The sequence below is a fragment of the Alosa pseudoharengus genome, unplaced genomic scaffold, assembly GCF_046254945.1.
Source record: "Alosa pseudoharengus isolate Yale_2024_CS ecotype anadromous, Long Island Sound unplaced genomic scaffold, YU_APseudo_1.1 YU_APseudo_1.1_scf_22, whole genome shotgun sequence".
Taxonomy (NCBI): domain Eukaryota; kingdom Metazoa; phylum Chordata; class Actinopteri; order Clupeiformes; family Clupeidae; genus Alosa; species Alosa pseudoharengus.
This window is the reverse complement of record NW_027468680.1, coordinates 13826598-13840421: the sequence shown is the minus strand read 5'-3', so window position 1 is coordinate 13840421 and position 13824 is coordinate 13826598. Positions and strand designations below refer to the sequence as shown.

Sequence of the window (13824 nt, the reverse complement as noted above, 5' to 3'; positions counted from 1 at the left end):
TGTGGAAATCCCCTACACTTTCACTCGAGAACATCAGGCAAAGATGTTCAAATGGGCATGTTTTGGGCATGCTGTTACGGTATGTGGCAAGGCAGGGAAATCCCAAAACGCACTGCCCCCCCCCCCCCCCCCCCCCCCCCGCAAAAATACAAATAAAAAATACGCGTGGACAATAATTGTCCGTTTCCCGGTTTAGCCGTGCATTGGTCAGCAAAAAAATAGCCTACATAGCATAACAACATCCACATGCAATAATACAACAACAACGTCTACTATGACCTATTCATTTGGACAACTTGATAGGCCTACAGCCCTATACAGGCTAAAGTTACCTTGTTTTGTTCTTGACGTCTGGCTGTAATGTAATGCAGTCTAACGTTCTGACAAGCACACCAATTGCCTACCTTGTTCTTGCCCATCTGGAATAACTCCTCTAGCTTTGCTGCCTCCATACTTTCTGTTGTTTAAACTTGTGATCCATAATGAGTATTGAATTAGTGAATTAGCTCAACATTGTGTGCTGATAACCACATATAGATAGATAGCCGAGTAAAAGAAAACAAGTAGCCTACGTGCCTGCATGCGTATTGTGTCTCCTACTCAAACAAAATGTGTGCGCGTTAATTTTGAAAGTGAAGTAAAGTGTTCACTAAGTTACGTAATAGAAAATTGTAAATAGCCTGATGGCAGCTAATGGGATACTGTGCATAGTTGGGAAGGCATGGTGGGCCAATTTGGTGTGAATACACACACACACAGGGAAATTTTCTCTCGTTGTAGAGCCTGAGTGATGGTACGCACAGTGCGTACAGACCTGCAGGCGCGCCTGGTAAAGACCCCAACCAGATGTTTTTTTTGTGCCTCATTCTAAGTGCACCAGCAATTCCTCCCAACAAAGGGGTTTGGCTGTAGAACAAAACATCGATTACCATTTTAACAAAATTGCAATAATCTGACTATACTAGTTTACGTTCCCTCTTAATTTAGTTTGCTTTCAGTTTCCATTCCATTTCCCGTGCTTTCAGGCAAGCAAGTTGCTTTTTTTGAATTTGGCCAATTGGTAGCCTATACCTATCCTTCAACGCCCACAAAGGCTGCTTGTAACAAACGGGGCCATCATAAATGAGCGACGTAGCCTACTTTTTTGTATTCTGTCATCATATCTAACGGAGGTTAGCAGCCATCTGAGAGAAAGGTAAGACTAAAATTAATTTATCCCGACAATTTAGGTTAGATACATGTCAAACTTGGTTGTTGGTTGCTCTTGTTTTTAATTTTTAACGAAATGAATCGAGGCTTCGACATGAAGATGCACAAGAAAGGCAGACTCAAAGCGTTTAAACTTAATTTAACAGAAATAGCCTAGGCCAGTCCAAACTTTGTGGCAGGACACATAGCTGAGAAAACCTCACGACACCACTTGTATTAAGCAAACTAACTTGAAAGTAGGGATGCAAGATCAAAGATAAAAAAAAGGAAACTGTTCGAACACCAGAAAATAATGCTTAGCCAATCCTTTCCACATGAATACTACAGGGCAATGGGCTTGGCTTGCACGACCGTCCCCTCCCCGGTGGAGCGTTAACTGTGTTGTAACAGCATCTTCGGTTATATTCTCAGGCATGCAAACTCCTCACCTTTCGGCGAAATTCGCCGTTTTGAATCCAAAATGACTGACTTACGTGGTTTGTGCAGAACCGATGAGAAAATATTTAGGGCGGGGGGTGGGGGGGTCAACGTGAGCTGAGTTTACTATTGTGCAGACGCAAACACATCTTGGTGTTGCCAGAGCGCCATTAAAAATGTCAGCAACGAATGTTAGGCTATGTGCGTTTACTAAACATCAGTGGAAGCTTGTTGCTGCAGAGGCAACGTGAACAGAACGCTCGCGCAGGTCTAGCCTCCTTTTGTGAGCGCAGATAGGCCTAGATGCGTCTGAAATGTCAGCTGGAATGTGAGCACGGCGAGGAGAGGTGCCTAGAGATGTCACATGTGGGCTAGTTGAAACTTTCAACTTCTGTTAGCAAAATAAATTGAGATTAGTGTAGCAACGTAGCATTGGCGGTTTTGTTTTAATGTTGTTAAAGTTAGCGATATGAGACAGAAATATAGACACAACGAGTTAATTTGATGAATAGGTACGTGCTGTATTTGGTCTAGATCGGCAAAATGTGAAGCAAATACACAGACCTTATCAGTATAGCAAAGGCTAATTGAATAACCTAAAGAGTTAAATGTCTCCTAAACTGGGCTGTGCAAAAAGTTTAACTCTCTAATTATTCACATTTAACTCTTTAATTATTCACATTAGACTTTGCTATACTGATCTTGCTCAGAGACAAAATCAGTGTTGATTGCCTTGTCTTTAAGAAACGTTCAGTGACCTGATCAGAAGTAGCCTGTGCCTATAGGGTAGGCTACAGTTTAACATGTAGTGTGAACACTATTCACACAACACAACTTTATTGGTTGGTTAAACAAACTAACTAGCACAATGCCACAATCTGTAAGTAACCTAGGCTGCAGGATAACACTTGTTATGAAACAGTGTGCCCTCCACAACACACCCACCCCCCTCTCCCCCAACATTATAAATCAATTGCACCATATTGCTATGTAGCATAGTAATGTTATACACCATTTGAAAGCTTGGACACTTGGGAATCCATATATGACAACATTTTTCATGTACAATCTGTATAGTGCTTTACATTGTCAGATTAATCTTACTATGTCTCAATTAAATTGTATCAAATTGCCCTCCTCCCCCTCCGGTGCTTCCCTACCTTCTAGCTGCAGTGTGCCCTTATCAATAAGATAGATGCAGCAAATTGGGTATTGAAATAGTCATAGGAATCCATATTTTTATCCATTGTTTTATCCAATATTTGTTGTGCAGATGTATAATCAATCTTATCCACACCCATTGAACCAACAAAGAAAATGCAAAGACATTTCTGTAATTATTCCATAGTGTAGTCATTTCATCAGAACCTCTGACAAACAATCCAAATAGTCCAGAAACCACACAGTAAGCTTTTATTGTCAGTATGCAATTTGGGTAACCAAAAGTCCTATGGGGAGTTTCCATCGGGCATTTTACAAAACACATGAGCATATCTTAGCAAATAATGGTCTAAATGACTCATTTTTCATTTTATTTTGATCTACTTTTGCACACGGCTTCACAAGACCTGGTCTAGACACAAAAATGCCCATTCCATAGGAAGTTAAAACATTTCAAATCGATTTTACAAATTAGTCTAGTCTACCCTATTTTATATAATGTTAGTCTGAAATAGTGTGTGTCTCAAGCAAGTTTCACCTGGTTTGGTTCAACAAATATTCAAACTTATCATCTTTATTCTAATACTATGACTACTATGTCTTCATGTCCAATAGGCCTGAAATCTTCAGAAATGTCTGAACTTCAGGCACAGAGAAAAAAGAAAGAAAGAAAACTCATGTAGATTGCTTAGGAGGAGAGGAGGGCCATGCTGCCAAACAGTGCAACGGGCCCCTCACACTTAAGGAGAAATAGGAGAAGAAGACACTTTTTTATATTCACTTATTTTTAGGGCTGTAACGATACACCAACCTCACGATTCGGTTTGTATCACGATTTTTGACCCACGGTTCAATACGAATCTCGATTTTCTTTTTTTTTTTTGGGGGGGGGGGGGGGGGGGGCTAGACATTTTATTAAATAACATTTTAATAGCCTCCCTTAGAACACCAGAGGATTACAATATAATATATCTATTATTTTATATCCTGATATAAAAATATTTTTCTGAATGACTGATATTTATGACAGCACACTTTATGCAGATTAGCCTATAGCCTAGGCCTACTATTTTTTATTACAACTCTACCTCTTTAATTCAGCTGTCTGGTTGAAGCCTGGAAATATTGTAAACAAAGTAGCATATAGCTTAGCCTATCATTGTCTACTGATTGGACTGTTCAGTTTCCCCATGTGTGTTTAAGTTTCAAGGTAATACTTGTTCTCCTTGGGACAGGCCCTTTTGGGAAACGTTGGTATTGAGATGATCGGTCAACTTCAATGCATGAGTTTTAAACAAATATGTGCAGCATGCTAATGATGCTAAGCGGATTTAATAGTAATTTAGCTAGTCGTCTGATCCTTGCTTTCACGATTGTGAATGTTTTATTTAAGTCGCGCGTGTTCATTGAGCAGGAGAGGAAGGGAGAGTGAGAGGGAGGGAGCGCAAGAGAGCGGGGCAAGGAGAGGGGGTTTACTTCTATACTGTTTGGTAAAGTTGCACACATAGTCTACAATGAAAGCAAGGAGAGGTATGAAATTATTATTTATTTATTTATTTGTTTTTGGACAACGTAGGCTACCGATAAGTAAAGCGGGAGTTGTGGGTTGCTTTTGCGGCCGCATAGGCTGCTTTTGCGGCCGCATAAGCTGCAAAGCACTGCGTGAAACACTAGAAAGGGTGTGTCGCGATTCTGCCTTTTCACACCGCGACACAGTATCGTGGATATGAATGTCGCGATTTCGGTTTCGAATCGTAAATCGTTACAGCCCTACTTATTTTTATCATACATACGATATTTTTGGCCACAACAAATTTTTTAGTGATTTTATAGTTTGTTTTCTTTGTAAATCTCTGGTTTTGGGCCATTTCATACTCCGTGGAAGCTATGCACTATTGTCACTTCGCGTGCCCTTCTCACCTTTTTCACCCCTGACCAGTTTGCATGCCTGTATTCTGCTGCTCTTTACATCTTCATATTCACACTGAATATCTTGTTTGCCCAATAACAACCATTTTAACACACGCATAAATAACCCTACTTCTTTACAGTAACGTGCTGATTCACTAGGTGCAACAACCAACCGGGTGTCTGTAGAGGGCAAACTGCGCACTTTAATCCAGCCCGCCAAGCATTTAATTAGGTTAATAGCTAGTCCAGGCAAAGTAACTCATTTTGGAGCCAAAAATAGAACTAATTGTAAAATATATTTTTCAGCATTGATCATTTCTATGAGGTGTCCAGAACAACATACTAAAAGTCCTAGAAATCCTAGTTGAGGAAATATGTTTAATTCTCATCAATCCAAGATGTGTGCCAGTAAGGCCAGACAACAGTACACGCCAATGGGGCTATTTTTTCCCTTTACTCCTATCAAAATAAAACTTTATTATACAATGAAATTACCCATGAAAAGTATTTTTTTTTGTATTACAAGTTTCTTTGAAAATGAATTTGAATATGCAAATGAGTTATACACTAATCGAATTTAGGCTACCCAAAATATACCCGCATAGGCTTAATTTTTTCCTTTAGGCCTACTCCTATTTTAAAAGCCTGTAAAAAAACACATTGGGTTCCTAAAAATGTACACGGTACACCTTACTTTGCCTCAAGACACACCATTGTTCTTCGGCACACCACTTGAGATCCACTGGCTTAAGCAATGTCATAACAGTCAATTTAAGAAAATCTGAAATCTTTAGGGTAGCATACTTTGGCCCTAAATGTGAATTAATGTGGAGATAATTTACTTGAATTTCCTCTCCTGTTTCCCCTCCTGTTTTTGTTTTGTTGTAAAATGGTGTGCAGGCTTTTACAGGAAGTCTGAGGTGAGTCCTTTCTGCCATTTTACACGTTTTTAAGAAGTTTTCAAGAAGATGTGCACCTCCATTCTACAGCGGCAGCTGATTTTGTGAAGTAAGTTATATTGTTGTTTTTCAAAGTTATTTTGTTATTTCATTAATGTAATTTTTCGATGTAAAAGAAAGCAGTCTTGCAGGAAACTGATCTATAATCTTTTTTTGCAAAGACATTTGGAATGTTGAAAGAAATCGATCATGAGTTTCATGTTACAGTTTTTCACAGTTGCTAAAACACTGAACCCCATTCTCCTGTGCTCAAAACCAAACAGTGTCTTCAGATCATTCACAAAATACAGTGGGGGAAATAAGTATTAAACATGTCAACATTGTTTTCAGTAAATATACTTCCAGATAGGGATGGGCGATATGACCTAAAATCCATATTGTGATATACAGCCTCTTGCGATAAGGATATATATTGTGATATAAAAATGATAGTATAACCATTTCAGAACTTGTTACATAGATTCTAAGGAAAGCCAAACTGCTAAATGTATTTTTTTTAAAAGAAAGAAACACAGTATGTAGTTTTGAGAACATTTATTGTGCAAAACTGTAATTATACAACATAATGTTGCAGATAAATAAAATTCAAGTAGGCCTACATTAGCTGCAGAGACTGGCAAAAGTTTGAACTAGCCAACTAGCTCCGGTGGGAAAACGCATGGGACTCATAGCGCTGTCCTATTGCGTGCAGAGGGAATTTGAAAGACAACCGATTATCCCGCCCCTCGGACTGAGCACTGCCAACGGTGAGTGCCCAGACCCTACATTTTAATGTCCCATGTTTCCCACCAGCGGAGCTAGTTGGCTAGTTCAAACTTTTGCCAACTTAATAAAAGCTTAACTCATGTCACACTGTTCGCCAACAGCAACATTACCTTATTTGTTTTCAAGTAGCAGGGAATTCAAGCCAAACCGTTGCAACTCTGCCATCAATCATTATGTTAAGCCCGCCTAACAACTCTATACACGATTTGATTGGCCTGATAGAAGTTTAATTTTTCGAGCTCACAAGCCAACGGAGAGTTGCTAGACTAGCCCTGGCAGCAAATTTAATTTGCTGCCGCTAGGGTGCGTCTAGATTTCTAGGCTAGGCTAGTTCACCTCCCAGTGTTAAACTCAGTGATTACAAATACTTCACAACTTGTATAGTAAAGTGACATTCAATGTAGACTATTCATGAAATATTTACAAAGGCTGGAGAGATTAAATGAATGGTATCCAGGTTACACAAATACGATGTGGGACTTTTATTTTGACAAGTTGTCGTCGTTCTGTCTTCCACATTCATGAAAGGTTTGGTATGAATGTTGAGTCATGTCTCATGAAACAGTCACGAATGCTTCATGTGCAGTTTATGACAGCTGCTATGAATGTGTTGAACTCACCCGTCAAGTAAAGTGTTACCGCTTTTTCTTAGCGTGTTCAATACTTTTTCCCTCTGTCATTCCACTTTATTACACATAACTCTACTTATGGACTTTAGTGTTTTTTTATATGTGTGGATTACCTGAGTTCAAGTGAAGAAAAGGGAGATCGCACACAGGGGCTGAGTAGTTTGAACAGTGTATTATTTAAAAAGCCGAAAAAACAGTTACAGGCCACATAAACAAGGGGTAAACGTTTCGGGTCTAGCCCTTCATCAGTATTCCTTGTAGTGACGCGTCAAAGAGCGCAGCGGCCATTTATAGGCTCGCCTGCCAATCACCCAATAACCCCAAGACCTATGAGTGCATTCAGGGTCACATATCCGAATCACCAAAATTACCAAATTACATCACAAATCATTACAATAATATACAAACATATACAAACATGTACAGGAGGTATAACCACATTAGTATACAGCAACATACAGTCACACAAAACGTTTTAAGAGGCTATGCCATATTTCAAAATAGAATATTTAGAGAACAGAGGGCATATATTAATCTAGGTACATATTCTTATCATTATCATCAACATCAACATCTCACTTTGGATATCTTGCACCCATGTAGGCCTAGTTCATTATTCAACCAAATATATCCATCACAGCCAACATGTTAAACTAAATTCATCATTAATACCACTAGGGTGCAAAGTTTTGAGTGTAAAAATCCAGAAGGATTCCCTTTGTAAAAGTCTTCTTTCAGTATCCCCCCCTCTACGTGTGGGTTTCACTTGTTCTATAACAGTGAAGACAAGTGAGGCCAGCTGATGGCCGGCTTCAGTGAAATGTCTCGCTACTGGCGATTTCTCATCTTTGCGTCTAATAGCGCTGTTATGTTCTATGATGCGCGTTTTTATAGGTCTGTTAGTTTTGCCTACATATTGTTTATTGCATGGGCACGTAATCAGATACACTACCCCAGCAGTGTTACATGTGGTGCATTGTTTAATTTTGTAGGTCTTGTCTGTGATGGAGCTTGTGAACGAGGTGGTCTTTTTAGTGTTATTCTTACACGCAGCACACCCTTTGCACGGAAAGAAACCAGTGATGTTCCTTAAACGTCCCTCCTTGTTCCGCTGTGTGGTGTGACAATCCGCTTTAACCAAAAAATCCCTAATGTTACTAGCCCTATAGTGGGAGAAGAGGAGAGGTTCAGAAAACAGCGATTGACATATGGGGTCACTACTGAGAACATGCCAGTGTTTGCGTATGCATTCTTTAATTTGTCGGCTATGTCTTGTGTACGTAGTAGTGCAGGCTATAGGCTTATGCGTATCCCTCTTAGGGGCAGTTTTAGTTCTTTGGACCCTCTCTAGGGCTTCGTCGAGCCAGATGGGGGGGGTAGCCTCTTAGAGAGAATTGCTTGTACATTTTTCTAGCTTCCATATCGAAATCAGACGCATGTGTGCAAATCCGTTTTATTCTGAGAAACTGTGTGTATGGGAGTCCTTTCTTTAGGTATGTAGGGTGTGTGCTCGAGGCATGTAAAATGCTATTTTTGTCGGTCGGTTTAGTGTATAAGGTAGTCGATAGCTTTCCTCCCTCTAAACAGACTGTGGTGTCAAGGAAAGAGACAGATTTAGCGTCAAAAACAGCACTGAATTTAATGGACTCAACCATATTATTCAAATGAGATACAAAGTCATTAAATGTTTCTAAAGACCCCTTAAATACACAAAATACATCGTCTACATACCTCCTCCACAATAAAATGTTATTACAAAAAGGATTGTTATTCCATATGTATCTTTCCTCCAGATAACCCATAAATAGACATGCATAGTCAGGTGAAAATCTAGAGCCCATAGCCGCCCCTTGCTTTTGTAAATAGTATTCGTCCTCAAACAAGAAAAAGTTTTTATGTAGTAGCATAGAAATCATCTCGATAAGAAATTCTGTAGGGGGGGTTTTATCAGTTCTTAGATTAAGAAAATATTGCATAGCAATGATACCTTTATCATGTGAAATGTTCGTGTACAAAGATACCACGTCCATCGTTGCAAGGAAGGTCTCCTGGGCATTCAAGTTTACGTCGATCTTGGATAATTGTTCTATAAAATCGCCTGTGTCTCTCAAGTAAGAAGGTAATGTCACGACCAAGGGTCTGAGGATGCGATCTACGTACAGAGATATGGGTTCCATCAGGCTGTCATTGCATGCCACAATCGGACGACCAGGAGGGTTTGTCAATGTTTTGTGGACTTTTGGCAAGGCATATATGACTGGCATAACTGGATGGTTCTTGCTCAGGAATTTTAGCTCGGTCTGGCTGATGCAGCCTTTGTCATACGAGTCTTGTAGAAACTTGTCAATCTCCAGTTTGAAGTCCGCTGTGGGGTTTCGCCCCAATCTCGTATAGCACACTTCATTAGACAGCTGAGAGAGTATTTCGGAGGTGTATAGTTGTTGATCCATCAAGACTATGCCTCCTCCTTTGTCAGCGGGTTTCCAAATCATGCCTTGTTTTTTTTTGTGGATTACCTGAGTTAACACTAATGTCTGGTTTACACCTTCAATTTTACTTCCCCTGCTGTAAAATGAAAATACTACTGAGCAGTCATTTCACACTACATCATAAAATGGATAACACAGTATTCAGGGCAGAGCATACCGCTCCAGAAGAAATGTTATTGTTTACAGAACAGTAAATATATTTTGCATCTAAAAACAAAACAAAAAAATAAAGCTTTTTTTTTCACGACTCAGTGGATTCAACATTTACTGTAAATTCAGTAAATATTTCAATGCAGTAAATGAGAAGTACATTACAGACCACAGACTACAATGTATTCTAAATGCCTCACTATGCACAATGCCTCATTATTGATATAAATCTCTCTGCACTGTTCACCAACCTGTCTGCATTCTGAACTAGCTTAGATTGGGTGTGTCACACCATTTGCAACATAGTTGGGTCATGTATAGCAGTTCTGTGACTGTCATCTATAAAGGTAAAAGAAAAAAAATAGCCGGGGTGCCCCTCACAAAAATGTGGGAAATTTATTGAGAGCCCTATATCCAATATGGCTGCCGACAGCCAAGCTGAAAATGATGGTTTTGCCCATAGTGCTGCATAATACATTGTTTCTGAGACTATTTGGGTCAAGAAATGCATAAATTATGCCGATTTTCTGATTTGACCGGAATTTTAAGCCCTGGATCCTGTAATTGTTAAATATTTACACATAAATGTACAATTGTCATTACAGCTTCTCGGCAACTCTCCGGTCCTGAGAAAGATCAAGCTGTTGTCTACACTGCCACTGAAGACCAGGACACCAGGAGCACAGGACACCATATAACTTATGGTATGCACATGTTTTATATCAGTCAATTTTGTATGCTATTTCACAATGAGACTGTTTAAAATGATGATGCAATGTATGATTATATAGGAACAATACATTCGCCTGGCCCCACCCGCCCAGTATCTCTGCTCATTTTTATTTCACTGAGATACTAGCCTGTCTCTTTTCAATACGTTTACATTTCCCTTAGCCACCAGGATTGCAGGCCAATCAGTGACAGGAGGGGATCACGTCAGTTTTGAAATTGAAAGTGGTTGTGGTTAATGGAACTAGAAACGTCTGCAAACATTAAAGGAACACTATTTTCTACCTTAATATAACCTTTCCGAAGGTAAACAAATTTTTAATAGGCAAATCATTCACCTAGCATAGCGATACAGCATAGACGTAGCCAGGGTGGGTTCTCCCTATACGCACACTACGCAAGTTGCGTAGGGCCCTGCAAGTAAATGAAGGCCCCCTCCCCTTCAGTCAAGCTAGTGACAGACAGGTATACAGTTATAGCAACAGTGTCTCATAGGCAACATTAAGAAGATGAACAGGAAACCGAATTACCATTCAGGGCATGAGAAACGGAAGAAGAAGAAACTTCACGATAATGAACAGCGTGAACAACAGGTAAACTTGTGTTACGTTGATGTCAACATACAGTAGCCTATATCTCTCCAGCGCGTGTTGCTGTCCTAGCCTATAGGCCCACCTGACAGGGCAGTGAATCCCCTGATCTGTCTGCGGCTTGCTTGCCAGCCTTTCCCAGTCACAGTACATCGCAAAGTGTGAAATATAATCGTATATTCAGTTTTCTAAATGCAGGTGACTGGCTACATTTACGCATCTTTAAATGCGTTCATAATAACGTGCAGCTCGGGATGAAACTAGCAGTTTTTCAGCAGAAACACAGGACCTGTCTAAACTAATCAGTGATTTCACTCTTCTCATACATTTTTAAAAGAAGTAAATGGTTATTTTTTGTAATGGGATATGTACAGCAAGCATCAAAAGGAAGCAGCCCAGACCCTAAAACTGGGCATTTATAGCTGTGTGTGATTCCGTAGAAATCCAAAATGGGGTGGGATGATTGTCTTGGGAGCACTGAGATGTCAGATGCGACTGTTACATTTTTTTTTACAATTTGGCCCTCAGAGTTCAGGTTGGAGGGCCCCTTAGCAGGATTTTGCTTAGGGCCCCATGGAGGTCTGAACCGGCACTGGACGTAGCGAGTCGCTACCGAGAATACCAGCCATGCAACTTCTAAGAACGGCGGCCTGACAAATCTTCCGAGAATCGTAAAACATTACCTTGTCAGTGGATATATAGCTCTTTGGAGATAGTTTTTGCCTGATATTACTCATTCACCACTACAACGAAAGCATTTATATGGTGTACAGGGGGGACAAGTCCCAAAAAGTTAGCTATATACAAAGGCAGAGTAAAATATAAATGTAATGCAACTCTAGAGGGAGCTCTACAGTCGCCAAAAATACCTGAACCTGCATAGTGTACCTATGAAAAACCGTGCAGTTGGAAGAATGTGTAAATTTAGGCTATATATAACAAAGGTAAATTCATTGCTTGCTGACTACCAATGCGGTTTGTTATCACTTTGCTCTTCGGCGCCTCCCGCTTTTTTCATGTGAGTTTGGGTAACTTGTGTGTGAATCGTGCAGATCCGAAGAGTGATATTGCATAATGTTTCACCATTCAAAACAGCTTAGCCCATACTATGAAGTCTACAGGTGTGAGAAAAAATCTTTACCATGTAGTATTGCAATATGTCAGGGCTTAAAAACATTTTTCAAAATGGGGAGGAATTCCCCCCTTCAGTGCTTCACTTAGGGGGCATTAATACAGTTTAGGGGGGATTAATACCATTGGGGGGGGGGGGGGCATGCATTTTACAAACCAAAATCGATTAAGAACAAAGTCCTTGATGTTAAGCATATTCCTTATTACAGGCATCAATGACAACAACACTTATGTAGTCCTCACTAACATGATTTCAGTTTTGATTTTCTAATAGGAGTGTTTGTGACAACACATGTCATGATACATTTGGTAACATTTGATCGCTGTTTTGCTATAAAGCAGCTTTCACGTAATGAATGCGTAATCTGGAAAGTGAAAGTAGGCCTATATGTCTGTAGCTGTCTGTTCACGTCAGCAATCGAACGTTCCTCAAATGGAGAACACATTCATGTTCCCTGGCGTCTCATGGCCACTCTAAGCTATGTTCCTGACAGTTCCTGACTTTTGTTTTCCTTTCCTGTCAGTTGGCAGTTGATGTACAGTAGAAGCACCTAGCATAATTTGACTTCAGCAGTGACAAATCCTGCTGAGAGAAAGAGAGACACCCGCAAAGTGGTCCTGTGCGCGTATTTGTGTATTTGCATGGGGCTACGTTCAATTGAATTCAGAAGTTGGAAGTCCAGTCAATAGTCCCGCATTCACGCCACTCCATTATTAAATTAATGTTATCAGACGGCGCTGTAAAATGAAAAATAATTGACTTGGAATTATGGTGGCTAGAGTTGGGGGACTTAAATAAATTATGCGCAATACCCGCAAACCTGCGCTGAAATTTAGGCCCTGATATGTTTCTGCACAGTGTTATAAATACAGCAACACCAACTATCACAATATCTATTTCTTTTATTTTGATCCATACCTCATCTCTAATAGCAGTGCTCTGTGGACATTTTGAAGTCTATAAGATGATTTGAAACCTCATTCTTCTCTTTCCTCGCAGTAGAAATTGGAAAGGTTTTAGTTGAGAACAAATGTACCAGATGTAAAATATAAATCACAATGTATGGCAGAATTAAATTGTAATGCTAACTATATCATAAATTACAATATACCGTGGCCCAAATATCATTGTGTTGTATCATCACCCGTTTGGCAATGCCTAATAAAGTCACTTACTTTTCACTTGAAACTTGAAAAGACAGATATTCATTATATTGAATGTTCAATATTTAAGTAATTGAACTGAGGACACATAGAATTTAGAATTATTCACCATGGTTATTTGAAAATAGCTGTGAAAATATGGGTCCAAGACTTGGCTTTGTGAGATCATCCTGGTGTGTACAGTGCATTCCACTTAAGATGTAATATCATGCCAGACCAGCAGATGGTAGGATTACATCAATGAACTTGATCGACCACACTAATGTATGATGTGAGTTGTGTTACATACACATATATGTACATGTGTCAGGCGAAAGAAATGATTAATCTGAAACATTACATCACATGACCATGTGAGATCATTTGGCTTTATGTTGCTATCTCCCTGCTAACAACAACAATTGATAGACTACCAAACTGCTGGACTAACTGAACGAGGTGTGAAGCTGTATCGTGACTTTGTTTACCGACTGGCATCAAGACGTGCCACAAAACACCCTCCCTTTAGATAGATAGATAG

At 39.7% G+C, this 13824-nt stretch overlaps 1 long non-coding RNA gene across 1 annotated transcript in view; it reads left to right on the top strand.

Annotated features, from left to right (window-relative positions):
- The first annotated feature begins 1108 nt into the window (after positions 1 to 1108).
- The window catches only part of LOC143139835 (uncharacterized), a 28913-nt gene continuing 16197 nt past the window's right edge, over positions 1109 to 13824 (top strand). The window contains exons 1-3 of the long non-coding RNA XR_012990460.1: positions 1109 to 1195; positions 5599 to 5706; positions 10296 to 10394. This is a non-coding gene — a long non-coding RNA (uncharacterized LOC143139835). The remainder of the gene's footprint in view (positions 1196 to 5598; positions 5707 to 10295; positions 10395 to 13824) is intronic.